Source organism: Lonchura striata, chromosome 2 (genome assembly GCF_050655825.1).
Source record: "Lonchura striata isolate lonStrDom1 chromosome 2, ASM5065582v1, whole genome shotgun sequence".
Classification (NCBI taxonomy): domain Eukaryota; kingdom Metazoa; phylum Chordata; class Aves; order Passeriformes; family Estrildidae; genus Lonchura; species Lonchura striata.
This window is the reverse complement of record NC_140704.1, coordinates 22,029,933-22,056,809: the sequence shown is the minus strand read 5'-3', so window position 1 is coordinate 22,056,809 and position 26,877 is coordinate 22,029,933. Positions and strand designations below refer to the sequence as shown.

The window sequence follows — 26,877 nt, the reverse complement described above, 5'->3', positions numbered from 1 at the left end:
TAGCCTCCAAGATTTGATCAAATACCTTAGTAAATAAATTTGCTGGACTGCTACCATTGTAGACAATATAGCAAGAGCTCTTTGAATTGGCATTAAAACAATACTAATTCTTTAAACAAGTCAAATTTAATTGCATATTGTACTTTATCATGAAAATAACTGTGGTTTCTTAATATGTACTGGGGGAGAGAGGGAGGAAATTATTTCAGAACTTTCAATAAAGCATAACAGATGAGAATCAATGGCAGCTTGGAAATTATTTCAGTGCATGCAGATAAGACTGGGAACTTAATGTGCTCTGTAACCATCAGCCGAAATAAGCCATTAGAAGTGCAAGCCATGTTACAAGCCCCAGGAATCTGTAAGAAATCTATTGGCAGAAAAATATTCCCACTGAAGTTCTTGTTACTGATTTCCATGTTTCATTAGATGCATTAAAATTCTACTGCTGGTGAGTGCTTCATTATTGCTGTAATGGGCACTCCATAAATTGTGATAGAAAACTACAGATTTGGAGTAACTCCACATCTGCACTTGTGCAACACATAGCACCTGGCCCTGCACCTCATTTGCACAGAATGAAAGCTGGTAGCAATGGAATAGCACAAAGCTTGTAGTAGCAGCATACTGAACACAGACATTCAGTCTACAGATGTAGCAGCCTGCAGCTCTGCTTTTTAACTTTTATCTCCAACATGTGATGGACAGAAAGAATTTTTCATTTATATCTTCACTGAAGAGGAAAAATACTGGAATTATGACCTCTTTTGATTCAATTCACTAACAGTATTGATTTTCTAATGGAATCTGAAGTGAGCCTGTTGATTGACATCAAGGGAGAACAAAAGTTGTCACAGTGCTGAAGAAGGGAGCGAAGAAAACGGTAACATCATTCTGAAAGAGGTATTGATATATTGCAGCAGAGGTAAGAGCTCTGAGGTATATTCAGATGTCTGAATAAATTGCCATAATTTTTTTTTCCTTTATGGATCTTCCTTACTTAGTGCTACTTATCTTGAAGAGGCAGCAGATCTCCAGTTGTTTAGAAGATGGTCTACACAATTAATTTCCCTACATTTTCTTAGCTGGAAATGTAAGTATTTATGGCTTTCAGACAATATAAAAGTTACTTTATGTGATAATGATCATAATAAGTAACATTTTTTTAATTTTTGTACATCATTGTAAAAAATACCTTCTTACAATCAAGTTTTCTATTCTTTTAATTATTTGTAGATACTAAAACTGTCTTGAATAGAAATCTTCCTTCGTTTTTCATAGCAATTCACAAAAAAATGGAAGTTTAGTTATTCTTTCTGTTTCCATTTCCTGGAAAAACATTCTGAATTCAAAACTATCACAACTACAAAACCATTTTCATTAAAAATAAAAAGAAAGAAATACAGGAACTTACCTGCCAAATAAAATAATTTTTAAATCAAAATAAATTTATTTATCCTCCAAACTTTAAAGAATCAGCTAAAAAGCAATAAATTGAGACCACTCAAAAATAAACCACTCAAATATCAGAAAATAATTTTATGGGAAACTGAATGGTTTCATGAGGTTTTCTCAGTGAAAATTATTTCAATGGCAGTGTTGTATTATCAGTGGAGCAGTGGTCAGTGCAGCATCACCGAGGGAGCTGCAGACCTGGGACTGTGCACAGAAAGAGGAATTGTGCACATTGAGCAGGCAGACAGTATGTGTTGGTTTTAGCTTCTCAATAAAACTTTCAGGACTTTCATTTTAGGCAACAGCAACCATTTGAATCAAAGTACTCATTGCAAATGCTCACTATAGTCTGTTCCCTTCCCGAAAGTCTCTTCCCTGCCCACAGAAGCTTTCAGGACCCATCCTCCCAGGAGAACTGGTCTGGAAAGGCTCTGAGGAGCTGTATGTGCTGCATGTATATTTGTGTAGTGCACATTTAGTTGTAATCACAGGCCTCCATCAGCAGCGAGTTCCAGTGCTCTGATTTAAAGAATTTGTGCTGAAAAGGGACACAATGAAATTGCTGCATGACAAAAAGAAGACAAAGGGAAAGTGTTAAAAGCAAGAATTATCTTTCCTAACGTTGATGATTTATAAGTTAGTCTAAGCTATTCCTGCAACATTTACATCATAGTCCAACCTATTTATTTAGGCTCCCTCTACAGTCAATTAAGAGATGGAGACATCTCCACAGGATATTCATCCTCTCTCTTTTCCTCTCAAGTGACTCAAGGTGGGATGATTTATGTGAATGTGCTCTGCATGAAGGAGTGCTGCAGAACCATGCCTAGCTCCCGAAGGAAACACAGCAGAAGTCTCATACTAAGCAAATCAAACTTTTTTTCCAGGCTTATTGTTTACTTACAGAACTGTGAATTTGTCTATGTTCTTTCTTCTGTGTTAGCAAACAGCCCACAAGGAGCTACCTCCACCTACCTCAGTCTCTTTGCACTAAAGGAGCATAATTGGGTCATCAAAATCTGATTCTGGCTACTGACCCATCTAGTTTTTTGCAATGTCTTGAAAACAGTATGGTGGGGTTTTTTTTTCTGATTACTTTCTGAGACAAAGCAAGCTTCTATGCATTTGATTGCCACAGGGAGTAGTTCAAACTATGTTTTATTTAGTGGCAAAACCAGTCTAAGGCGTTTTCACTTTCACCTAGTCTAGCTAACCATTCCTATTCTTGTGCAGATTCTTCTGCCTCCTTCTGATGATGATGCTGTTGTTTGTGCTGCATCAGAGAGGTTTTTTCTATAATTCAATGAACATGGATACAGTCACGTGGTGGCACTGGCGTAATAAAGTTGCTTGGTAGAAGTGTTCAGAAATCAGGGAACTAAAGGAGAAAATGTTTCCATTTGCTTTGCTGCAGGTGAAAGACTAAGGTTAACACATCTATTGATCTGCACTTACTATCCTTATGACCCATTACCCTGCAGAGTAGATCTTTCTAGGTGGGAAGGGATCTTTTATACAAGGTTCCCAGGGAGGGAATTGTAATTGTAAGGTGCCTAGCGGCGCAGAGTACACACATTCACCTTAGTGAAAGCAGTGAAGTCACTTTGTCCCAGTAAAAATCAGTTATTTTTTTTCAAAAGATAGCTTTAACACATAGATTTGTTGTGGGAAAGTTTATTTTGCCCAAATATATCTCATTTCATGCCATATCAGATATCATCCATCTTCATGCAACCAGCTGACATAAACACCATGATGTGTGATGGTTAACTTGACAGAAATACAATCAGAGGCTCACACTTGATCTGAATCCAGCCTGTCTTGCCACAAGACCTGAGAGCACTAATAAACACAGGACTTCAGAACTGCTGTTTGACCTCAGAGTGCTTTCAGAGGACTGAAAAATGAACTCCCAGTTGACTCTACAGAGAGCAAAATTATCCAGCCTGTCCTGACCCCCTCCACCAGGCCAGCTGCAGCCAAACACACTTTGCTAGAAACCTCTGTATTAGCTAGAAGTAGACTCATTATTTTTCTGAATGATCAGTTGGACAGCAGCCATAGCAGAAACGAAAAAGAGCCTGACTTTTATATAATGAAAAATCTCTGCAAGGTTACAAGTTGTTGTTTTTTAACAGCTATAAACTTCTATTATTTAACCTTTAAGGTTTCTGGTAATGCTTCTCCTCCTGCAGCAAACCCTTAAACTAGTTCTCCCCAGCAAGCTGCAGGGACCATTTTGGAAGCTGAGGTATTTCTTAAAGGGGAGAAATATAGGTAAGGAGAGAACTTCCATCATAACGCCCATCTGTGCTTCTTTACTGCCTGGTATCAAAAATTCCCATTAGACTGGCAGAGCACAATATATCCTGGCTGCTCTCCCTTTTGTCCTTGACAAGCCTCTTACATGTTGTGGGCCAGAGGGACTGATGAAGAGATAGCAACATCAGTTTTATGCCAGCTGCAGATTTCTCCATCCTCGGTCAATCCTCTGCTGCACATTAAAGGCTACTTCAAGGTCCCTTTATGTTCCTCAGGTGGGTGGACTTCAGCACAGGCTTGAATCTGACCCTCAGAGACCACTGCATTATTCGAGTTCTGTGATTTGCGTCGGCTTTAACGGTTGTTGTTGGGCTAAAATCCTGCCTGCAGTTCGAAAGTTCAGTCTGAATTTTGCCTTCATCTCCCTGTTTGATCATGATTGTGTCTAAAGTCTAATTCAACAAATCTTATTTGCCCTCTTTCTCTGACACTTGTCAAACTCCAGTGGTTTAACTCTGAAGTTTAGACCACAGTGTTGTAACTAAGGAGAGAAAGAAGATGATTAAAAGACTGGTGGATTGCATATGAGGAGATTATAAAACAAATTAAATCTGAAATATTTAAAATGTTGTTGCTGCAACTGATAAAGTTGACTAACATTAGCAGGCAGCACTTAGGGGATCTGTACTTTTAATTGTAAATAGTCTGATGCTTTATTAAAAATCACTCCATAAATCCCTTTTTTTGCAGTAATTAATGGTTCTCTCCTATCTCACTTATCTAAGGAGCTGTCTGCAATGCATACAAGGAAAATATAAATCTTTTATCTGTCAGCAAAAGGAATGTGTATCCTTGCTGCACAGTGCAATCAAAAGGGTAAATAAAATTTTCATGTTGTAGAGGAATTCTAGTGTTTTCATCTGTTTTCAATTATGTTAAATTTTTGGTTTTAACAACGACTGTAGTATATCGCATCAAGAATACCTCTGCTGCTTCCTAAAGCAGCTGGACACACTTGATAGATTAAGAATTTTCCAACTGAAGGAGCTAATCTGGGAAATTATTTTTCCACAGCATTTTATCTAGTGTAAGACACTAAACTACTTACTAGAGCAAGGCATTTCTGGAAGAAGGTCTAAGAGATAGACTGGTAAAAACAGAGATGTAGAGATTAGGAAGGCCTTGAATATACTAATAAAAAAACAAACAAACAAAACCAATCTAAGAGCAATTCTTGATCTTGATCTTGATCTTGAGGGCTTGCATGTGGGAACAACAAGAAAGAAAGCTATCACTACAATGCTTGCAGTAAATGTGAATAGGCCAAAATAAAACCCTAAAGAGGTTGAAAATATAGAAGAGGGAAAATTGATTCCCCTAAAGAAAAATATAGAATATGCTGCATTTTCACAGCCAAAATTTCAATATCTCTTCCTTCATTATGCCTGCATACTTTCTAGGTGTCATTTATTGCTGAGGTCACTTTATCCTATAAGAATTTTGAAATTTAGATAATTTGGATAGTGAAGTATTCAAAATTTTCCACAAATCGTATACTTTGTCATCATCTGCATCTTTTTGTGGACACAGACAGCTCAAGTTACAGCCAGGCTGATTGGCTACCTACCATTGCAGGGGAAAAAAGTTTTGTTTTTAAAGGGAAAACAAAATCATATTAAATTGAGAGTAAGAGTCAAGGTTCACTCAGAATGAGACCCTGAAATGAGATACCAGAAGACAAGAGAATTTAAAGCCCCTGTCTCTGACACAACCAAGCCACCTTGCTTAATTTTCTATGCCTTTTATCATTTTTAAGTGAGTTTCTGTAAGAATGGTTACAATTATTAAAAATCAATTAAATATAGAGGCAGAAGAATTAGCCCCACCAGTTATATTATCAGTATTTCATATGTTATTCTTGAAGAACTAATGGCCAGCTATCAGCTCTTATTTTAGTAAATGTCCATATGGTGATTTTTTCTTATTTGGAACATCCTCTCCTTTTACATCATGCTAGAAGATGCTGTCATGTGCTCATACTAAACAACCTTGAATGTCTGAAATACAAATAAAGATTTGTACTTCATCACTTCTCCAGTCTGACAGATGTTTTGTTTACTTAAACATAAGGGCTGGAGAAAGAAATGCAATTCCAAAAAGCAAAAGAATGAAAGAACTTGTAAGCTACTCTAGCCATAAGTGATAAAGGGCTGTAAGTAAACAGCATTATCAAAGGTAAATGCTTAGGGAATAAAATAATTACAAAACGTAAAGTTTGAGGAGTTTTTCTTTCTGAAGATTGTGAAGGGTAAGCCATCATGTCACAGGAGGGACCAAGGGAATAGATTACAGCTGTTTGATTGCCAATGCCACAGAACAGCTAAAAAAGGAATGCATCACAAAGTCTAAAATTGCTTTTAGTCATTGTTATGAGTTTGTGGGAGGTTTCCCTATTCTATTTTGTTGGTTTTTATGGTGTTTTGGAGGAGGGTCTTGAGGGCAAAAAACTTTTAGGCCTATATAAATAGTCTTAAGTTTTTTTATTTGGTCAAGAAAATTTGGTTAACTTCTTACCCATAAGCTTTTCTGCTCTTTGACCAAGAAGAATAATATACATAAAATATAACATGTATAATATGTAATACATAGTATGAAACATAAGCTAAAAATATATATATATTCAATTGTATCATATTGTATTGTACTGTATTGTATTGTATTATGTTATATATTTTATATATTATATAGTTGGTTTTCACAAAATTGAAGTTCATGAGACAGGACGGTGCAAAGCCACCCTTTGCAGACCCTGGCAGCTGGGGTGGATACCAGTGCCTTCAGGAGCAGTGCAAGAGGCACTGCGAAGGTTTGCACTGCCAATTCTGAGCTACAAAGAGAAGCTTTTGCTTGTTGGGCCAAACCACCATCCTTCTGGGAAGTTCAAGGCCTTGAAGGACAGGTCACTGGAAGAGACTAAGGGTCCATCTGTCCTGCCTGTGACAGTGGCCAGGAGTGAAAGGCACTGTAAGAGCAGAAGCACTCTCAGGTTCCCGTGACCTGTAGGGGACTTTTAAATTGTTTCTTAAGAGCTGTTGAAGGAAGTTCCTTCCATACACTTGTCCAGTCCACTGCGCTACTACATCTCAGTTTAAACAGAAGTAGTGAGAAAAACATGTCTCTTGTTGATTATTTTGAATGTACCATCTCTCAATTTCATTTGATTCTGGCTTTTTTTTTTCAGATAACAAAAAACAATTAATAGCTGCTCCTTCTTCACTTACCCTTGTACTCAGCTACCTGATTAGTTTCATTACTCAATAAGAAATGTTCAAAACCTTTGACCTTCTTTCTCGTCTCTGAACTTTTTGTAGTACCACTAAGTTCTGCTTGAGGTGAACATGACTAGTTCTAGACCACATTTCAAGATATATTCACAATATGGATTAATGGCTTGAGAATCTTTTTCTTCTTTATTTTCTATTTTTTCCCAGTAATTGTTACAGTACACAGCACTGGGTTTTTTATCCACTATTCGGAATTGTACTGATGTTTGAATACCTATTATTATAACCACAAGTTCTCTTTCCTGCATGGAAATAGGTAGTTTAGTATCCATTGTCTCAGACTGCTTTTCCCCTTCATATTTATTATATGGAATGTAGTCTGTCATCCTATTGCCTGCTTACTACCACGACAATTTTCCCCAGCTCTTAGCAATCAGCTTTCATTTTTATTACCCTGAATAATCTCACATCACCATTAGTCGCCTTGTTCTCCATCCTTTTCCATTTATGCATACTCCAACAGACACTGCAAAGATCCCAGTGATCTATGGCTTTTGTCCATTGTGAAGCCCAAACATTTATTCCTTCTCTTTGTTTCTTACCTGTTAACCTGATGTTAATCTATAATATGACTTCTTCCTCTCCCACAGACAGCTTTATTTCTTTAAGAGCTCAGGATACCGACTGCCCCCAGATTTATCACAGAATAAAGGAGGATGATACTTATCCACTTTAAAAAATGCTTTCACATCTATAGATGAAAAATGCTAGATATTAATATTAGATAGGAAATGTGTATTGCTTTGCCTTAAAAGGCAAAGAAAAGAGATATTATAAGAAATGCAACTGAAGGAGCAGGAATTTGAGAAATGCATGGTACCATGAGAAGAGGGTTGGCTGCTATACAAAAATCAGAGTTGTACCCATCTTAGCCCAAGACTTTTTGAGTTTTAGCAGAGTTATTGCTTGACTAATTTTTCTGTGTGTAAAAATGGGCTTCCAACTGTAATTGTGTCAGGGTTAAATAAATGTGGGTCTGATAGCTTATCAAAAAGGTGCCAAAGAAAGACTGCTTTTGTGCCATTGTTTCACCAAACAAGGGTTATAAATACAACTGGTCTGGATCATGTATCATGTCAAAAATGAAACCTCTGAGTGCAAAGAAATAAAAAACTCTAAAACAGTGTTTGAAACAAAACTCAAAAGATCTTCAGAAGTAGAGTGGTTCCGAGCATGATTGATGTTCAAAGACATGAGGTAACAGGACCAACCCATGTAGCTCCAGGCTGCTGTAATAAATCTCCCTCTGAAGCACATGGACAGTGGAGCCAAGCACGGAGGCAGGAGTTAACATCCCAGGCCAGCTTGGATGTTGCTTACATTCCCTTGCAGTTTAGAAGAGATTTGTCATTAATACATAATGTCCACCTGTGTAAATTTGTAGAGGTATTGTCATCTTTTCTGCTCCTGACTACAATGCTTGTCATTCACAGTCACTACACAGGTCTCCATAGATCTCTTCTTGGTCTACATTGCTGAGAAATAGAGATCATAATAGTCATTTAAACAAGTTCTGGTTTCTTATTCTATTTATTTATTATGTTTTACTTGGTTTATTTATAAATACAAATGTTTATGGCTGCATAAAATGTGTCTAAAAGCTGAGCATGTTTTGCATCTTCTAAACACTTCTTTAAAAATACATTTTTTTCAGGTTGAATCCTGACAAATAATATCTGAGGGAAAAAATATCAAGTGGTTACATTTATTTGAATACCACCCAACTGCCCAGATTAGTTCATCTTGTCTGGAAGCAGATGTAATTAAGCACAGTGGATTGAATGTTAAATTCAATAAAATGCCTCAGTAAGTTAATGAAAAATCATTTTAATCGAGGACAGATTCAAAATGCATTCATTCCTTCCCATAAACTTGATCTATAACAATCTTCTCTTCAATTATTGAAAAAGGCTGAAAACAGATAAGCTGATTAATAAAAACTGGGAAACCCTGTGAAATCCCATTATATGTTTTCCTAATCTATATACGAGATTCATCCGTGTGATGTTTTCTATCATTGGCAATTTCTTTATATGTAACTAGTGTGCATGGAAAGCCATTTCTATGGATAAGTCACAGAAAAGGTCTGAGACAAGACCAGATCATCCATTAGATCGTCATATTTCTTCAGTGAAAAAAAGAAACTGCAATAACAGCCTTGCAAGTGGTTGCAATTCTGAGAGAGAAATTTGTGCATCCAGATTAGCATAAAGCATGAATCATAGAGATCTCATTATGTGATTATGCAAATTTGCATTAATTACACAATTACAAGCATCTATGGTGATGAAATATAATTAATTATATGACTTGGTTTACTTTCTGAATGTAATGCCATTAGTTACTAGAGGCCCATAGATGTGTTTCCTTTTTTGATTCACTGATATTTAATATTATGGGGGAATTATGAATTAGTAACAACAGATTATAAAAACAGATGGAATAAACTTAACTGAAGCCAATATGATTTACATAGCCTTAAACTTAACAGTTTGTGTATTTATCCAGTTATAAATGTTTTGCTCCATGATGAAGAGTTCTGTTTGGAACAAAAGTTTAAAAAAACAGTGACATATCTGGAAAAGACCCTCTAGGCATGTGTCTTAAAATGTTACACTGTACTGACCCAAAATTAAGCAGAGGAATGTCATTTAGGGCTGCCAAAGACACAGATTTACTGGCCCACTTGAGACGTAAGGGACAGGCATTGCCAGCTGGAGACTTGGAGAGTACAATCTAGTTTGTTTTCCTTAAATGTCCAATACAATAGTCCCTAGTAGAAACCCAAATATATTTTACCTGCTGCAAACAATCTGGGGACCGATCAATGGCTTTTTCAGGGAGTTTAAATCTTTCTGTTGATTACAGGAGGAGCCCTGATGTCTAACTCAAAGGCAATGCACTCTGTAGATGTGTTTAATAAAGATGAATCTTTCCTGTGTATGTGATGCATGTTTGCAGGAGCACTGGGTAGGTATGACAGCTTAGAGAGGTAAAAAGGAGTGGCTTGTTCTCTTCACTGTGATATCACTAATGTGTTTAGGGTATAAGTCCCAAGCTATGACACAGCAGCTTTGACTTACGCTGCTTGGTCAGTCTGCCCTGAGTGCTGGGACTAATTGCTACCTGTGTGGGACAACTGAGGTTTTCCACAGCCACTTCCCAACTTCTTGGGTCCAGTGTATGTCATTGTGAAGCCCTTCACCATCATCTCCATAAAAATCAACAGAGTGGTTGAACTTGGAAGAGACCTCTGGGCATCACCTGGTCCAATTCCCTCAGCTCAAGAAGGGCCACTTAGAGCCATTTGTCCAGGTCTGTATCCAGATCGTTCTTGAATATCTCCAAGGCTGGAGAGTCCACAACCTCCCTAGGTAACCTGTGCCAATGTTCAGTCAGCCTACAGTGAAGAAATGTTTCCTGATGTTCACAGGAAATACTTCTGTGGTCTTGTGAACTGGGAACTGAAAAGAGTCCGTCTCCATCCTTTTTGTTGCCTTCAGGTGTTTCCCTTAGCCTTCTCTTCTCCAGGCAAAACAGTTCCAGGTCTCAGCCTTTTCTCTTAGGAGACATGCTCCAGTCTCTTCATCGTCTCTTTGTTGCACTCTCTCCTGCATGTCCACGTCTCCCTTGTGCTGAGCCCAGAGCTGGACACAAGAGGTGTGGCCTCACCAGTGCTGAGTGAAAAGGAATGATCAACTCCCTTGACCTGCTGACAATGCTTTGCCTAATGCAGCCTGGGACACCTCTCACCTTCTGCTGCAAGGGCACATTGCTGCCTTGGTGCAGTGTTTCCACCAACTTGGTTTCCACCAAGCCCTCCTGGTGCTTTCACACCGGGTTGGGTTGGAAAGCAGGTTGGCTTTCCAGCTCTATGGCCCCCCCAGTACACATTGTTGCCTGTTTTTTTTCCTCCCCAGGTGTAGGACTTTACTTGTAGAGGTTCCTCTGGATAGAAGCACAACCTTCTGATGAGTTAGCCACTCCCCCCACACAGTCTCTATACTGTATTTTTCTTTTCACCAATACATAGATTTTCTTTCTGACACTGAAAATTCTTGTGACTGACAAGGAGAATAAAGTATGTACTACCTCAACCATATCATTGCTTTTGAGCTCAGGCTTGCTGTAGGCAAATCAGAAAATCCTTATGAATTCTGCTAATCAACCCCTGGCCTTTGCATTTGTAATGAAAGAGCTACTGCAAAATGCAGAGGAAACCTCCTCCTCCCCACTTTAAACAATCATATTGTAAGATTAAAGTGTAATTTTTCCTCCTAACCATAACTGAATGTTTCACAGATGAGAATAGCAGTTTTTAAGACAGAAACTATTTATAAAATGCTGGGAAGTTCACTTGTAGGTCTAGCAAAATTTGGATGAAAGCAGATGGAGAAAAGGTTGCCATAACCTTATCTGTCTGTTCTCTATTTTTTCACTTCAAATTTAATACCTGATTATCTTTTCATATATATAAAAATAAGTTCCTTTCTAAGTACTCGGAGCACTTCAAATACTGATTACAGCACTAAACATGAGATTTACTTTTATATAAAAAATGTGAACATCTCAGTTTAAAAATTAATTTGACTTACTTGTTCAGAATACAGATAATTGAAGACATTTAAGAAAGTACAGTTATTAAAAAGCAGATGGCTCCTTATGATTGATTATTTTTAAAAGGGAATAGTCTTCTAAAAGAATACACCTGTTAGAACACAGCTTGTACAGAGGTGCTTGAAGCCATCCCTATTTCTTGTTTGAAAATAATATATTTCATAAAAATAGCTTATTGTATTCTTTTAACATTTTCCATTGGCTGTAATAATTTTATATGGAAATTATTACCAAAAAAACAGTAAGACTCATAATAGACTAGTTTTAAAGCAATGGTAAGTGCCTTTGAATATGTTGATTAACAGTGTTTATCTTCCTTGGTGATGAACTTCTGGAGCTTCCTATGAGGCCATTATTAATTAGAAGCTGGTGTCATTGAAAATTCATGGAAGGTCTCCCCCATACTGCTGATAACACCAAAATTATGGTATATTACTGTACATTAACACAATATATTCTCATTAACACCATCAGTAACATATCTCTGTGCCATTTCTCAAGAAAAAATTCTCCTTTTGTGACAGTAGATGTGACTTCACACCAGCTTCTTTATTGCTCTAGAGAGACGGACAAGTGCATGATTTCCACTGAAACATACACTGAGTCACTTGGCGAAGTCTCCTCTTTGTGTCAAAATAATGGATGTATTTTCATGGAGAAGCTGCAGCTTATCAAATGTACTTGCTACAGAGATCAAAGGCTTTTACTTACTGAAAGACAGCTGTAAAACAAGTTGCAGAGGCTCTGGAATAATACAACACTGCCCAACTCCATGTTTCAGCTGCTAAATACTTCCCTAAGCATCACACAGCAGACCAGGCTTTCTTCTGTGCTATCTTAGGGACTGGGATCCAGGAAAAAAACAGGGGGGCTGGTTTTCACATAGCTGTAACCTATAGTCAAATCTTTTATAGCCACTGATTTGTACAGCCAAACATGAGAGTAGAGCAACTCCAATTAACAAAAACCAGAGGAGAGATAAGCTAAACGTACTCCAAGTCAGTATTGCACAATACACATCACAAACAGCTTCACTGAGTACCTTACTAATATATTTCTAGAACACAGTGACAGTTAAATAGTAGCATTAGTGTTTGATAAGCCTTAACAATGTGCTGTATCACATAAAAATGTTTTCTGTCTCAAATGCATTTCAGGCTAAAAGGAGGCTAAGGAGCCTGGTTTTCTGCCAAAGCCAAAGCCAAAGCCAAAGCCAAAGCCAAAGCCAAAGCCAAAGCCAAAGCCAAAGCCAAAGCCAAAGCCAAATCCAGCCATCTTGCTGGGTGTCAGCCAGTCTCCAGCTGCAGCTGGGGCCAGGGAGCATGGTAAAGACCTGCCTATACATCTCTATCACAGCTGGGAAGAGCTTCTGGCTCACCTGCTCAGAGTCCCCATGGAGCTGTCAGACACATGAAACCAGGGTCTTCTAGGGCTCATCTGCCAAGCACTGCAGTCCCAGGGTGGGCTCCAGTAGGTGGGGGCATTACATGGGGCCGAGAGGCACCAGGGAGAGACACCCAGAGCTGGGCTGGACCTGCACTCCTCAGCTTCATCTGCTGGGAGCCTGGAGCCAGCATAGGGTGTGCAGCTGGGGTGAGCAGGGGTATACCTCACCTGAAAAGGCATTTTCAGCAATACCCTTTTTCTCTCTTGCTAAACAAGCCATAGGAGTCAAGTGAGGAATGGGGCTGTAGAAGGAGCAGCCCAAGGAACTGCCAGCATTTGGGGCACAGTCTAGCACATAGATTTAAGATTTCTTTCTAGAAAACATAAAGGAGATTTGAAGCTGATACCTATCTTAAAACCTCTAGATCTCTACAGCAATGAACTTAAAAACACCACATAAGAGAAGAAAAGCAGCCCAGAACAGGTTAAAACTTTTTTTCTATCTAATTTTCTCAGAGAAGGCATGAACACTGCAATTCTCCCTTTCTGCTGTCCTTTGACCCAGAAAAATTGGTTAGCTTCCCACAGCCCAGTCATAAACCCATAGTTTGCCAAGTGGAAGACTGAAATGTTGTGTTCTGACATTCAACTTGAAAGCTAGATAAACCAGTTGTCTTAATTCACTTAAAGTGCTATCTTCATAAATAAAAACAGAGAAAAGAAACTCTGAGGAAGAAACAAGCATTTATAGTATGATCATGCAGTGTGATGTGTGTATACAAATACAAAAATATGTATCTATATGTGTATATATAAATACATAAATAAGTATATATTTATATACAAGCTAAACATTTCTTGTGCAAATTCATCTGTCAGTTCAAGAAGTAAATGAAAATTCAGCTCTCCTCTTCATTTGAAATAAGTGCTGTGAGCCAGGTTTAATTCACATTTTCAAAATTTATAACACTGTGATGCTTGCCAAAAATTCTTAATTAGATCAGAGGAGCAGCAAAACTGTCAGATGCTATAGCAGAGTACAACAAAGGAATAAAATATTTTGGGGTTAATTGGATAAGTTCATTCAGACAGTTTTGCCAGGCTACTTTTCTACAATGATTCAGACAGATAATGAGGAGAGGATTTTTCTCAGTAATAATAAAACTGATTCCTCAAGTACATTTCATTTACAAGAACTCAGAAATTGTTTATAACTAACATAAACCAACAATCATATCCCCCTTCCCACAGTACACATAAATTCTGAACGTCACATGAACTCAATTGCTTAGAGAGTACTTTGGGTATCTCATTTGTATGAGAATTTCATGAGAAGTGCTGCTGGCTGAGTGCTGCAGTGAGGCTGAGACCCAGTGACATCTCTAGTTGCATAAACTATTTGAGCTTTCATGTATTCAGAAGAAGACTGAAACACTTGGAATGACAGAATAAGAGACGATGGTATTAAACTCAAAAACAGCTGTATTTTTCAAGTGATTCCTCCATTTATTTAGAGCTCATGTAAAATATGACATTTGGGATGTTTTACTTGACACAGTGTATTAACATAAGAACATTTCTAAGAAAGTAAAACCCACTATTTTTAATAGAGATTATATTTTTATGGTGAGAATTTTTGGTAATAATTTTAGTGTTTTTCAGTTGGTTGTCCACCTTGTAATGGATTCAGTGCTCTAGGGACATATCTAGATGGAGAGTAGGATACTTGATTCCCAGGGTACTTGCCCAGAGGGAAGAAATAAACCTCACAGCTTCATGATGCAGAAGGCAAAGGCCAGCCTGTGCATTACTTTAGAGGCTCTTCCAAACCAGAGCTGAGTGCCAAAAATGCAGCACAGCTATTCTGTAAATGAGCTGCCTTTTGTTAAGCCCCAGCACAGCTGGTCAGGATGGTTCTGCTAACGTGATGCTTCACCAAATCATTCCCTAGCCACAGGAGAATGTTATTTCTTTACAGAAGAATAAGCACTGAGATATTCCCTTCTTAATGGAAAGAATAGAGAAGTCTTGCCATTTTATCTAAGTTTTATCTGCTGATACAATGGCTCATACTCACAACCACCATTGGGAAGTTAACAAGTAATTTAAAGTATACCCTATGTAGTTCACCTATTCATGTGAGCATTTTATTAAAAAAAGAGTTAGAGCCAAAAAGTGTTTTAAATACCTCTGTGTGATTTCACCAGTTATTTGGGAAGGCTTTATTCTGAAATAAAGAGCAGTGATCTTCCAGAGGTTTGAACAGACATTCATCATTCAAAATACTTTCCTGTCAATTAGGGAATAACACAAAAGATACCTGTGTTACATCTGGCTCTGCTAAATTCTACACAGTGAAAAGCAAACTTGGAGAAGTAGGGCTGTGAGCAGCTGCCTCATTGGGAGAGGACATGCAGCTGGAAAGGAGCAGAAGGAATCTTCCTCACCATATTTCTGTGTTCAAAAGGAGCTCTGGACTTACCTGAACACTGCTGGCAGCACTGCAGCTGTGCACTGCTCCTGGGCATCCTTTGCTTCTTTGTGGTGTGTCAGACACCCACAAGGCCTGGTCTCCTCTGCAGACAGAGCAGACGACCTCGTATAGCCTTGGTAGAAGCCACATGTAGTTTTTCCACCTGTAGACGCTTTCAGCAGAGAGCTGCTTCTAGAAAGCATTTAATTAAGCTAAGCCAGCACTATCAGCAAAAACGGAAAATTAAATAACAAAGGCATAAAAGTAATTCCTATATTACATACTAATATGTAATATAGGTGAGGATAAACAGAAGCAGACTTGTCCTTTTATTTGACAGGATACCCTATGCCCATTACACCTCTTGGCCAGCCTTGATACTCTGACCTGCCATTGCAGACAGTCTCAATCCAGGAATTTTTGGATAATTTATTGTAAATTAGCATAATCTTTTCATTATTTATTCAGGTATTGAGAAACAAACAAAAAAGAAAAAGGACATAGACAATTAAACAAAAAACAAAGGCAATCACCTTTCACTCCCCTTCTACAGATTCTACTTCGTTCCACCACCACTCCTCCCCTTTCCATGTCTTTGCTGGTTTTATTTTCACCACACTTAGCTCAGTCCTTGCCAGCCTGATAGGGCAATGGGCAGCAAAGGAGGTGGGTGACAGTGCATAATAGTTTCTTAAACCAGTCCCTGTTTCCCACCCTTTTCCTCCCCTCCTACTCACTTGTTACTGCTCTCAGGTCCAGTGTTTGTCACCCATTGATGACAGCCCCTCAGTGGTGTCCTTGTCCCAGCATGGGCTGCCCACAGACTCAGTTTTCTCCTCCTTCCATGAATGCTCTGCAGCCATGACAACAATGTTCCTTTCCTTTGGCCTCTTCTGTTTTGTCTCTCCAAAAGCATCTCCTCACAGTCCTCCTCACATGTCCCTGTTTTGTGTATCCTCCTGTGTCTCCTCTCACACTTCCTTGTTGTGCCTTCTCTCCTGTGCCCTCCCATGTGTCCTTTTACATCTGCTGTGCCTCTTCACAGGTGCCCTCTGGTGTCTCCAGTCCAGGTGAGAAACACCCTTTCTAAGCTGCCACAGGCCTATGCCTGCCTTTAGTTTTGGTGGGCACTGGGTATTCTCACCATTTTGAAGACCTGAAAACTTCTGCAGCAGGGCCAAAGCAGTTCATGGCCCCCTCCCACACAGGCCACCCCACCAAGTACCAGGATCAGAATAAAAACCAGGACAAGGGGAGGGGCATTCAGCATTCCAGAAAAGGGTGTGGGAAGCATCTTGTGCATCGGGTCATCCTTTAAAGGAGGATTGCAAATATAGTATTAAAATCACTTATTTCTCACTCTCTCTCCACCAGAAAGCAACAAGGGCTACGTAACACACAAGTTTTCACATCTTTGGGCCTCTGAGCATAAACCACAATCACTGCAGAATCACTGGTTCTCCTTACAGAGGTATTTATGCTTGATGGTAATAAAGTCTCAGAGCCCAGAAAGCCCAGCAAAGGGTGCTCAGGCTACTCAGCAGAGCTGCTGTGGCCAGCGTGTATCAGGCTGGGAATAAGCTCATGCTGTGCAAATTGCTGAAGCCAGCTTGTATCCAAACTGTGGGAACTGCAAGAGGAGAAAAGGCTCTTTTCTTAGGGTACCTCCACCCGAAGCCTCTGATAGATTCGCTACAGGAGACAGGAGCATTCCCTACTGCGTTTTGTGCACGTGATGAGGTTTTGGAAGCAGGGCTTCAGAGGTGCCCTTTGTGAGAAGCCACCAGAGGCTGCTCCTGTATTGAACAGAGCTAGTTCCAGCTGTCTCCAAAATAAACTCGCTGCTGCCCAAAGCAAAGCCCATCACTGGCACCTGGTGGCACCTTGTCAATAGACTACTTAACAGAGGGTAAAATACATTTTTACCCACAGCATCTGTGGGAGACAGGAACAAGAAAAAAAGTAAGAGAAACATCTCTGCAGATATCAAGGTCACTGAACAAAAGGGGAGGGAGGAGGTGCAGCAGGCACTGGAGCAGATATTCCTCTGCAGGCTGTGGTGCAGACCATGGTGAGACAGGATGCCTCCCCACAGCCCATGGAGGTCCATGAGGATGCAGACTGAAGAGCCCTGAAGGAAGCTGCAGCCTGTGGAGATCCCACACCTGGAGCAGGCCCTTGGCAGGAGCTGTGACCTCTGGAAAGAAGCCCACATGGGATCAGTATTTCTGGCAATATATGTAGCCCATGAGGGACTTGGAGAGCAGCTTTTGAAGAACTGCAGTGTCCACAGAGCCACACTGCAGAAGTTCATGAAGGATCACATACCATGTGGGACCTCTTGCTGGAATGGGGAAGAGAATGAGAAGGAGTGGCAGATATGGGATATGAACACTCTCCCCATTCCCATCCTGCAGGGCTCAGCAGGGAGGAAGGAGATTGAGGAGTTGAGAGTGCAAATGAGCCTGGGAAGAGAGTGGGGAGAGGATGGTTTCAGTTTTGTTCCTGTTTCTCATTAGCTCTATTTTTAACTGGCAATAAATTAAACTAATCTTCCCAAAGGTAAGTCTGTTTTTCCCCATGATGATACTTGGTGAACAATCTCCTTGTGCTTATCTCAACCACCAAGATTTCTCATCTTATATTTTCCCCTGTCTTGCTGAGGAGGGAGAACAGCTTGAGGGGCACCTGTCAGCCAGCCAAGGCCAACCCACCACACCCACACAGCTCTTGCTGTAGAAGATATTCCCAGAAGAAGACAAAAAATCTCAAAAAATTGCTCAGCTGTTTTGCAAGCAGTTACCAGGCTCCAGTCACCTGCCATCTTATCCATAACCTTGTGCCTGAAATATGAACACATCTTCAGGACTGGAACATGTAAAATGAGGTGGAATACATGGAGTGAGGTGGAATTCAACAGCACACAGAAGAAGGTCATGCACCATGACCCAAAAGCAAGAACTTCTGAAATAAAGGAGAAGCTTATTCTACAGAAATAACAGAAGAGATGAAAGACCTGCACCAGGCAGAGTAAGGGTTACAGAGAGCCCTCACTACAGAGGGGCCATAAAATGAAAACAGTGATCCCAGGAAGCATTAAGTGAGGCCTTTTTCTTCCAGGAGAGAGACTTATTACTGCCATTGCACAAGAACCAGATCAGTCTCATCAGGATCAGGGAACACAGCCTTCACTGCCTGTACTCAAGGGAAATTGAATTCACTGAAATACACACAAAGGAGGGCTGCTAGGATGACCAGGTGTATTGGCAGATCAGTTTGCAATAAAAGCCTGAAAGGCCTCAGCAAAAGTGACATTTAAAACCAGGGAATGGATTTTTTTCTGTATGTGTATGTGGGAGATAAACAGGAGGGGATTTGGAAGGGAGGGAGGGAGGGAGGGAGGGAGGGAGGGAGGGAGGGAGGGATGGATGGATGGATGGATGGATGGATGGATGGATGGATGGATGGATGGATGAGAATAGTGGGAAGGGAAATGACATTTAAAATACAGGGTAGTGCTGGCAGGAAAACAAAACAATCAAAAAAAAAATAAGTAGGAAGGAGAGAAAATTTTAAAAGCTCTTCTGTTTCAGAAATGATGAAGCAGCTTTTCAGTAGAAAGAAAAAGTGCAAGAAATATATGTTGGTTTAAGATTGTTCTTGATAAATTTATGAATGGAATTACACGTCCCATACAAGCCTACAGAATTGCCTTGTTTGATGACTCCCAGCAGTGTCTCCAATCATCTGCACTGAACTGTTTTTATTAAATATAACCTATATATATCCAGACTAAATGATTTGTGATGTGTTACTGAATTCCATAATATTACAGACTCCGACAGAATTCTTCCGTTTTAATTTAATTTTAAAAGCCCACCAAAAAGGTAGAGATTAAAAGGATATACAAATGCATATGAGAAAAGATGGATAATAGATATGTGAGGCAGATTTAAAGAAATGGTCATGCAAGGAGAAACTAAGAAGTAAGAAGAGAAACAAAGAATGTAAAAATACTTAACAGAACACTGTAAAGAGAATAAGGATCAATTACTGTTGTTAGTCAAACAGGTTGATCAATTACTGCTAATAACTACATTAAAATGCACCGGGGAAATTTTATATCTAGAGGAACAGTGATGTAATGAAACAACCTGCTGCTGAAGGTTACAGCATTTCCAATACCAAAGATTGGTACCAAAATCTATTTTAAGAATAATGAAATCCATCCACCAATGATCCAGGCTGATGGACAGAGATGACCCAAGAGGCATCTCTTCTATCACAAATGATTCTATTCTTCTGCAAGCACACTGATGTTTAGTAGGAGCTGCACTTCAATGAAATGTTTCATCTTATTTTTACAAAGAAACCATGTTATAATAAATATCAAGTGGAAAGATAGTGGCCTCGTTTTTCCAATTAGTGGAAAATTAATGGTATTTCAGTTATTCATATTCTGGAATGTTTCTATTAAATCTTTCAACTAAATCTATTAATGCTGTAGTTTCTCCAAAAAATAATTATTTTCAAAAGCAAATCCAGTCTTCTCTCATGTCTAGCTTTACAACAACTTACTGCACATATCTATCAAAAATATTATACGTGTGTTTAAGAAACAGTAAAAAATTTCACTGGTTTAATGTAAGTTTGCTTTCATATGTTCCATTATTTGTTTGCATGTTAAGTGTGTTGAAATGACCTTGCATGTGGTTTTTTTATTTATTGGAAATTACACAGGCCACACTACTTCCAAATACATAGGCAGTGTTTCATCCCTAGCACCCCAAAGTCTAGTTAAGATTATTCTCTCTTTTGCTTCTTCTTGTTACTCTTCTGTAACAGTCATGATTCATCAATACCTGACTATTGTATCCACTGAAATGTTAATCAAATGTCAGACTTTAGAACATTTAGAAATCATTCTAGAATTAGGCTGGGTTTTTCAGCCCATTTAGCCAAAAATACACTGGTATCCATTAAAATAAAATCAGAAAATATGAGTAAATAATTTGCTTTGTTTATTTTCTATGGACAAAAAGTTATGTAAAACTGACATAAGCGATCGAAGAGAAACCTTCTCAAGATGATGCCATGATGTCCTAAAAAGGACATCAGATCTTTTAGTGCCAATCCTGTGTTGGGAAATTAGAAGAAAAATAATACACTTCTAGAGAGAAAGAGGCTGGTTAAAAATAATCTTTTACTGAAAGAAAAAAAATGAGAAAGGAGTAGGATGCTGAAAACGTGTCCAGCTGAAGATCCACATTGTGGCTGTGTTATCAGCTATTTTCTGTAATTTTGTGTGCATGTCTGTTATTCATGGGATTTTTCTAGCAAGATAGAGCAGCACAGAGGGTGCAGTAAAGTTTCCTACTAAAAATATGATTTCTCTCTCCTTTCAACACAGCAAGTCCAAATGCCCTGCTCTCTGTAGGTCAGGGTAATATAAGACAACATTTCCTTCCATGTTTTCCTAGCTGACCTTTATGTAAATCCTGCACTCAGAGTCCAACGAAGATTATCAAAACCCAAGACTCAACATTGTAAAATATTGTTTATATATATATTTTGTCTGTAGAGTTATATTCCTCCATAGATCACAGCTGCTAGAGGTAGCTGTTATCCTTTCCATTATTTTCCTCATTACCCACTAAGGAAAAAAGGTATTTTCACACTGTCCAGGACAAGTGAAGAAGAGACTTTACAGGGATCAAAGAAGACGGCAACAAGTGCCACAGGGCCATGTCACAAAACACTTTCCTTGGGGGCACATCTTCTCACACATCAATCTTGTATGTGGCTCCTTGTGTCTGAAAAGTCATCCACTCTCAGCTGGCTGATTGTAATGTACCTGGGAAACTGTTTATGGTGTTAAAAGGCTTTACACAACAGGTGAATGAGGCAGCTGCAGAAACAACAGGAACACACATACAAAAAAAAAATCAGTACAAAACTCCTAACCTTTTTAGTTTCTTAGAAGAACAAAAATACAGAAAGTGAAAATGTGGCCTCTAAAAGACTTGCAAAAGACTTTGCCTAGAAAATACCATCAGGAAATTATAATCAGTATTTAAAAATTTAAGAGAAGATTGGATATTTTTCTTTTAGTAAAGGCTACTGTGTGCTGAATGTGTAACTTGTATGTTAGTGCTTTATCAATCCCATATTATAAAAAGAAGATAAAGATTTACTGTTCTGGTTTCAAATCCTGGATGTCTTGATAACTTTCAAAATTCACAGAGTACATTAGGCCTATTTCTGTGCCAAGTGTGCAGCAGAAGTAATTTGTTTTTCTGTGTAAACAGACTGGCAGATTGCAACAAATTAGGAGTTTCAAAATAGTTATCTTTCATTATGCATGAAAAAAGTTTTATAAATTATTTTTAAAGTTGCATTAGTATTTAGAAAAGCTTCTCCTAAGTACCATTTGAAATAGTGCATTTAAACTAATAGTAGTTGAATTGCATACTGGAGGGCTGTTGCAAGGTCCACCTAAGGAAAAATGCATCATGTACTTAATGTTCTCCCTCTGTGTGTCTTAATATAAACTGTATTTGTTATTTGTCTGTTCCTTTCTTCCAAGAAAGAAATTCATCCAAGAAGTGCTGTCACTCTACTGAAGGGAAATTTTTTAATTAGGTCTGTAATTTGATTTTGTTTCTTTTTTCTCAGGAAAAGGTATAAAGTTTGCTCATCAGCTGCCGCGCTCCCACCCCAGATCCCTGTTCTCAGCCCCGGCTAGCTCTCGTCCTGGGGCGAGGGCGGGTGATGGAGGCACCCTCCGCCGCTCCCAGCTGGGGTTTGGAGAGTGCCTTTGTGGGTCCCGGGCAGCGCTAGCAAGCCTCGCGGTGGTAAATGAAGAGCGGATCCTGCTGGGGGCTAAGTCCGAGTTTATTGTAGCCCAACGGGGCCAAATATTCCAGAACGGTGCCAGCCAACAGGAACCCCGACAGGGTTCTTACACTGGCTTATAAACTCTTGGAGAGGGGTAACTGACAACTAATGGGGATAGCTGTAGGGAGTGGCCTACATGATGGGGTGATGGGGTGATGGTCCAATGGGGGAAGGATATGAGAGGGGCCCCAGGTCCTCGCCCAATCACCCGGTGCCCAAGGTGGAAGCTTCTGGATGGATGGGAAGGGACACCAAGTGACAGACAAGGCACCAGGGAGGGGTAAAGTGCCTCTTCCAGGGTGATGGATAGATACTGGGAAGGCGGGAAGGGAGGACAAGGCGGGAAAACTGGGGATAAACCAAGTTGTACATGGGGGTACAAAGGAATAAACCAATACATAATACAGGGATAATAAAACATACAAATAACGCAACTCCACAATCAGCTTGTCCACTATGAGCACCTGCATCCTAACTCTCTTAATCTGCTCTGTTTTTTCCAAACCAGAAGAGAAAGGCCAAACTTTGGGAAGGCCAAATAAGGGGGGAAGGAGTAACCCTGCATCAGTTTCCACTTAAACCTGCCATAAGAAGCCATGAATGCAGGTGCATGAGTGCATATGGATGCACAGAACTCTGAAACATGTAATGGAAAATGACAGAAAAAAGGACATAGGACATAGATTTTTTGATTTTGGACATTTCCTGTGATTCTTCTTCAGCACTACATGGCAGAGGGAGTGATTTTGGATCTGAGAGGAGAGTGTGAGATGGGGAAAGAACAGATTCTCCATCCTGGGTGCCTCAGCACTGCACAAGTGAAGCTGCAGGATCCAGAATAGGCCCTGAGATATCAACAAAATTGATCAGGTTATCAGTGAGGAATGGAAACAGCCACATGGGATTATGTACGTGTCTCACAGACAGTTCAGAGGTAATGATAGTATAAGAGAGCAATGAGAAACCCTAGGAAGTAACAAAGAGGTCACAGAGGTGGTGTTACTATTGGGTAATCTGCCTCAAGGCTGACATGCTTTTCAGTTTGAACTTAAGAGGATGTCATGGTTCTTCTCATCTCTTCTAAACTTCCTCCATTACCAACCAAAAAACTCAGTGATATTAAGTATGTCCCGGTTTTTTATCTCTTAAAAGTTATCAGCAATTATGCGTAGAAATAAGTCAAATCAACTTCCAACATCATAAGTACTTTGGTGGTACAGCCTTTTTCATATTTCAAAACTACCAGTAAAAGAAAAAAAAAATCTGTTACAAGACTCTGTATTGAGTGATGAGATATTTTTATTTCTTCTGGCTTTGCAGACAGCATAAGGGAAGTATACTGCTAACATTAAGATCTTTGAAAATAAAGAAGTATTTTTAAAACTATTTTGAGTACTTGGCTTGAGATCCACATTCTTGCTTACATTTCAAGGAATTAAGTATGTGGAATCCCCTCTTAGACCAATCTGGGCCACATGTGTTTCAAGTCTTTTAAAGTAAAGAACAACAAAAACCTTACCAGTCTGTGGAAAAACAGCTATATAACTGGTGTTCATTTGGGTAAGACAAAAATATATTACAATGGCAGTATCCACATTAGTTACACTGAACTGGAAGAGGTCTGAGGCAAAATAGACATTTCACTTTGTTCATGAGCTCAGCTGCTAACAGTATGAGGTTATTTTTCTTTAAAGACCTCTCCAGGAAATAAAGTGACAGGCTGCTGTTTCCTTGAAATTAGTGTAAGAAATAATAAGCTCTTTGAGGCAGAGTCTTCCAATAAGGATTTTATTCTTGATTTCCTATTAAAAAGACAGTGATTAACCTCCTCAGATACACAACACAGTTTAAACCTCTAGCAATTATGACAAACTATTACAAACAACACGTCTTCAGACCCTTCAATTTCATTTTAAAATATCTCCTAGACCAAAAAAAATATATATTGAGAAAATTAAAATAGTTAAGTCTTCATTTAAAATACTTAAAATTCAAGTTAGAAACAAGAATATTCTACCCTCTTGAGAGACATTTATAATTATTGTTTGCTTTATGAATGCAAATTTGTTTTATGCCTGGGCTAGTGGTATGCTGTGATTAGTAAATAATAGCATATAATGTTATGCCCCAAGATCACATGGTCTAACATCATGGAGCAATGCTTTCCCTGATGAGTTAATCCAGACTTACTGTTTTCATTTGAAAAGACAGGTATCTCCTAAGGAAGGCAAGAGCCTTCTTTGAAATTGAAAATGTAAACCCCCTCCCTCCAAATTATTACTATTTTGAAATTAAGGGGATGTTAGGCAAAGATATGGGAGTAGGAATAACAGTTCTTTACTAGGAAAATCAAAACTATGAATGCAAGAAAAGAAAACACTGACAGAGTCAGAATATGACCTGGCACCCTGTGGGTGGTGGCAGCAGTCTCTTTAAATGGTGGCTGCAGCCCTCCTGCAGTGTCAGGTGTGGTTCTGCTGGAGCAGGGATCCTGTAGAAGGGTGTAGGTTTTCTCTGAAGGTCCAGTGGTGTTTAGATGGGCCTGGGCTTCGTCTGGGAATGCAGTGGAGAAGAAAGCTGCTCCTCTGGGAATCTAGTGAGAAAAGGCTGCTGTGGTGTTCTGAATATCAGTTTATATCCAAGTAGGAATGTTTGGCTCCTCCCTCTGGGCTTCTCCCAATGGGATGATGTAATTTTATCAGTCATTGGTGAGACTCAATGGTCCATTAACAGATAATATCTCCCCAGAGGGAGCATAAGTTGTGGAAGAGATAAAGAAAACTGCCCAGTTAACAGATGATAACTACCCTACCTCTAACAGATTGGAATAGAATACACACCCCAGTTTCTAGCCTAAGACACCCAAGCACTGGCCTAGCTACACCCTTATGACCTCCTTCCCAGGGACTCAGCTTGGCAGGAGGAAAATGCTGTGAGGAGAGCACTGCATGAGCAGCATTGTCCTCTCCTGGTGCCCGGGGTGGCTCAGCTACAGCTTCCCTGCTGCAGCACTGCATACAGATAAACCATCAGCATGAGGCCAGACACAAGAAATGAGTAAAAGCTGCTGGAATAGCACCAGAAATGAGAAGTCAATCAGCACTGGGCAGCACGTCAGCAAGAACCAAGAGATGAGCCTCATCTATTAGCAAATTGCAGGGGCGGGGGGAAGAACTTTATTCTTCAATTGAAGAACTGAAGCAAGCAGTGAGGCAGATTTGCAGATGAATTCTTCTGACAAAATAGAAGGGGCAGAATGGAGGAAAGTGTATATCTAAGGAGAGAGATAGCAGGGGCTGCTATGAAAGGTCTCAGAACAGCAGCAATAAATGAACATGTGCTTGCTGTAAGAGAGAGAAACACGCAGGAAGATACAAACAGGTACACACACCAAGGAAGAGGCACAGAAAATTATCTTTTCTACAGTATTTTGAAGAAAATAGGGCAGAATCAGGAGTCTTTTTCTCCTTTTTTTCCCCATTTGTGAGCTTGGGAGAGTCTCTTGAAATGACAAAAAAATCATAAGGGTAAGAGACTGTAAAGAGAAAATCAAAGCAAAAGAATAGAATAGATCACTGGAGAAAGTACAGGAGTTAAAGACGTGAATGAAAGACTACATCTGTAAGAAACAGAGTGACTGAGAGTGGCAGTAAAGGGAGGAGTAAGCAGAGAGCAGCTGATGGAAAGAACAATATCCCACTTTTTAAATTGCATCTTTTGATAAATCAGCATTAACATAAACTAAGAATAAGGCAATAAAGGGAGTAACTAAAATTCTACCATGAAAATGAGGTTTTTTTCAGATCATTACTACATATAATATAGTAGATCTCAAAAATGTAATCTTTAGTGGAATATATATAAAAAACAACTAGCAGAAAGAATTGTTTTCTACCAAGAATGTTAACAGAGAAAAGGACTTTTTTACAACAGATATTTAAAGTACACAAAAGAAAATAGCACAGCAATAGTCGACTTGATAAGGTGCTGACTGAGATAATACTCTCTTCAAAAATAAACTGAATAAGAATCTCTCAGTATCAGAAAAATCCAAGCCATTTTGCTGAAAAGGTTAATAGGACAGAAAAAAAAAGGACTGCTATATAAAAAATAAAATATAAAAAATACAAAATCCCAGGAATAATAGTACATTGTGGACTCTGGCCAGCACACATCTACTTCTCCTTCTGGCTTTGAGGGACACTTTAACTTCTCTTTCTCAGTACTGGAAAAATACAAATTCCTCAGTGAGGGGATTTTGCAGTGGAATCAGCAGCAGAGACACCATCTTTCTGAAGGCATTGCTGGAACTTTCAGCAAATAGAAGGAATAAGAGCAGGGCAGCTGCAGGAGGGGTCAGATTTTAGCTGGGTGTCCATCTAACTTCTGTAGCAGACAGCTGTGACATTTCTTCAAACCCTCCCTTTTCTTCAACAGGATGAG

General features: G+C 39.2%; 1 long non-coding RNA gene across 1 annotated transcript; it reads left to right on the top strand.

Moving 5' to 3' along the window:
- Positions 1-577: 577 nt before the first annotated feature.
- Positions 578-22,557, top strand: LOC146768144 (uncharacterized). The gene is made up of 3 exons (XR_014951197.1): positions 578-903; positions 1,005-1,093; positions 16,912-22,557. It is a non-coding gene; the product is annotated as an uncharacterized LOC146768144 (long non-coding RNA).
- The last annotated feature ends 4,320 nt before the right edge of the window (positions 22,558-26,877 follow it).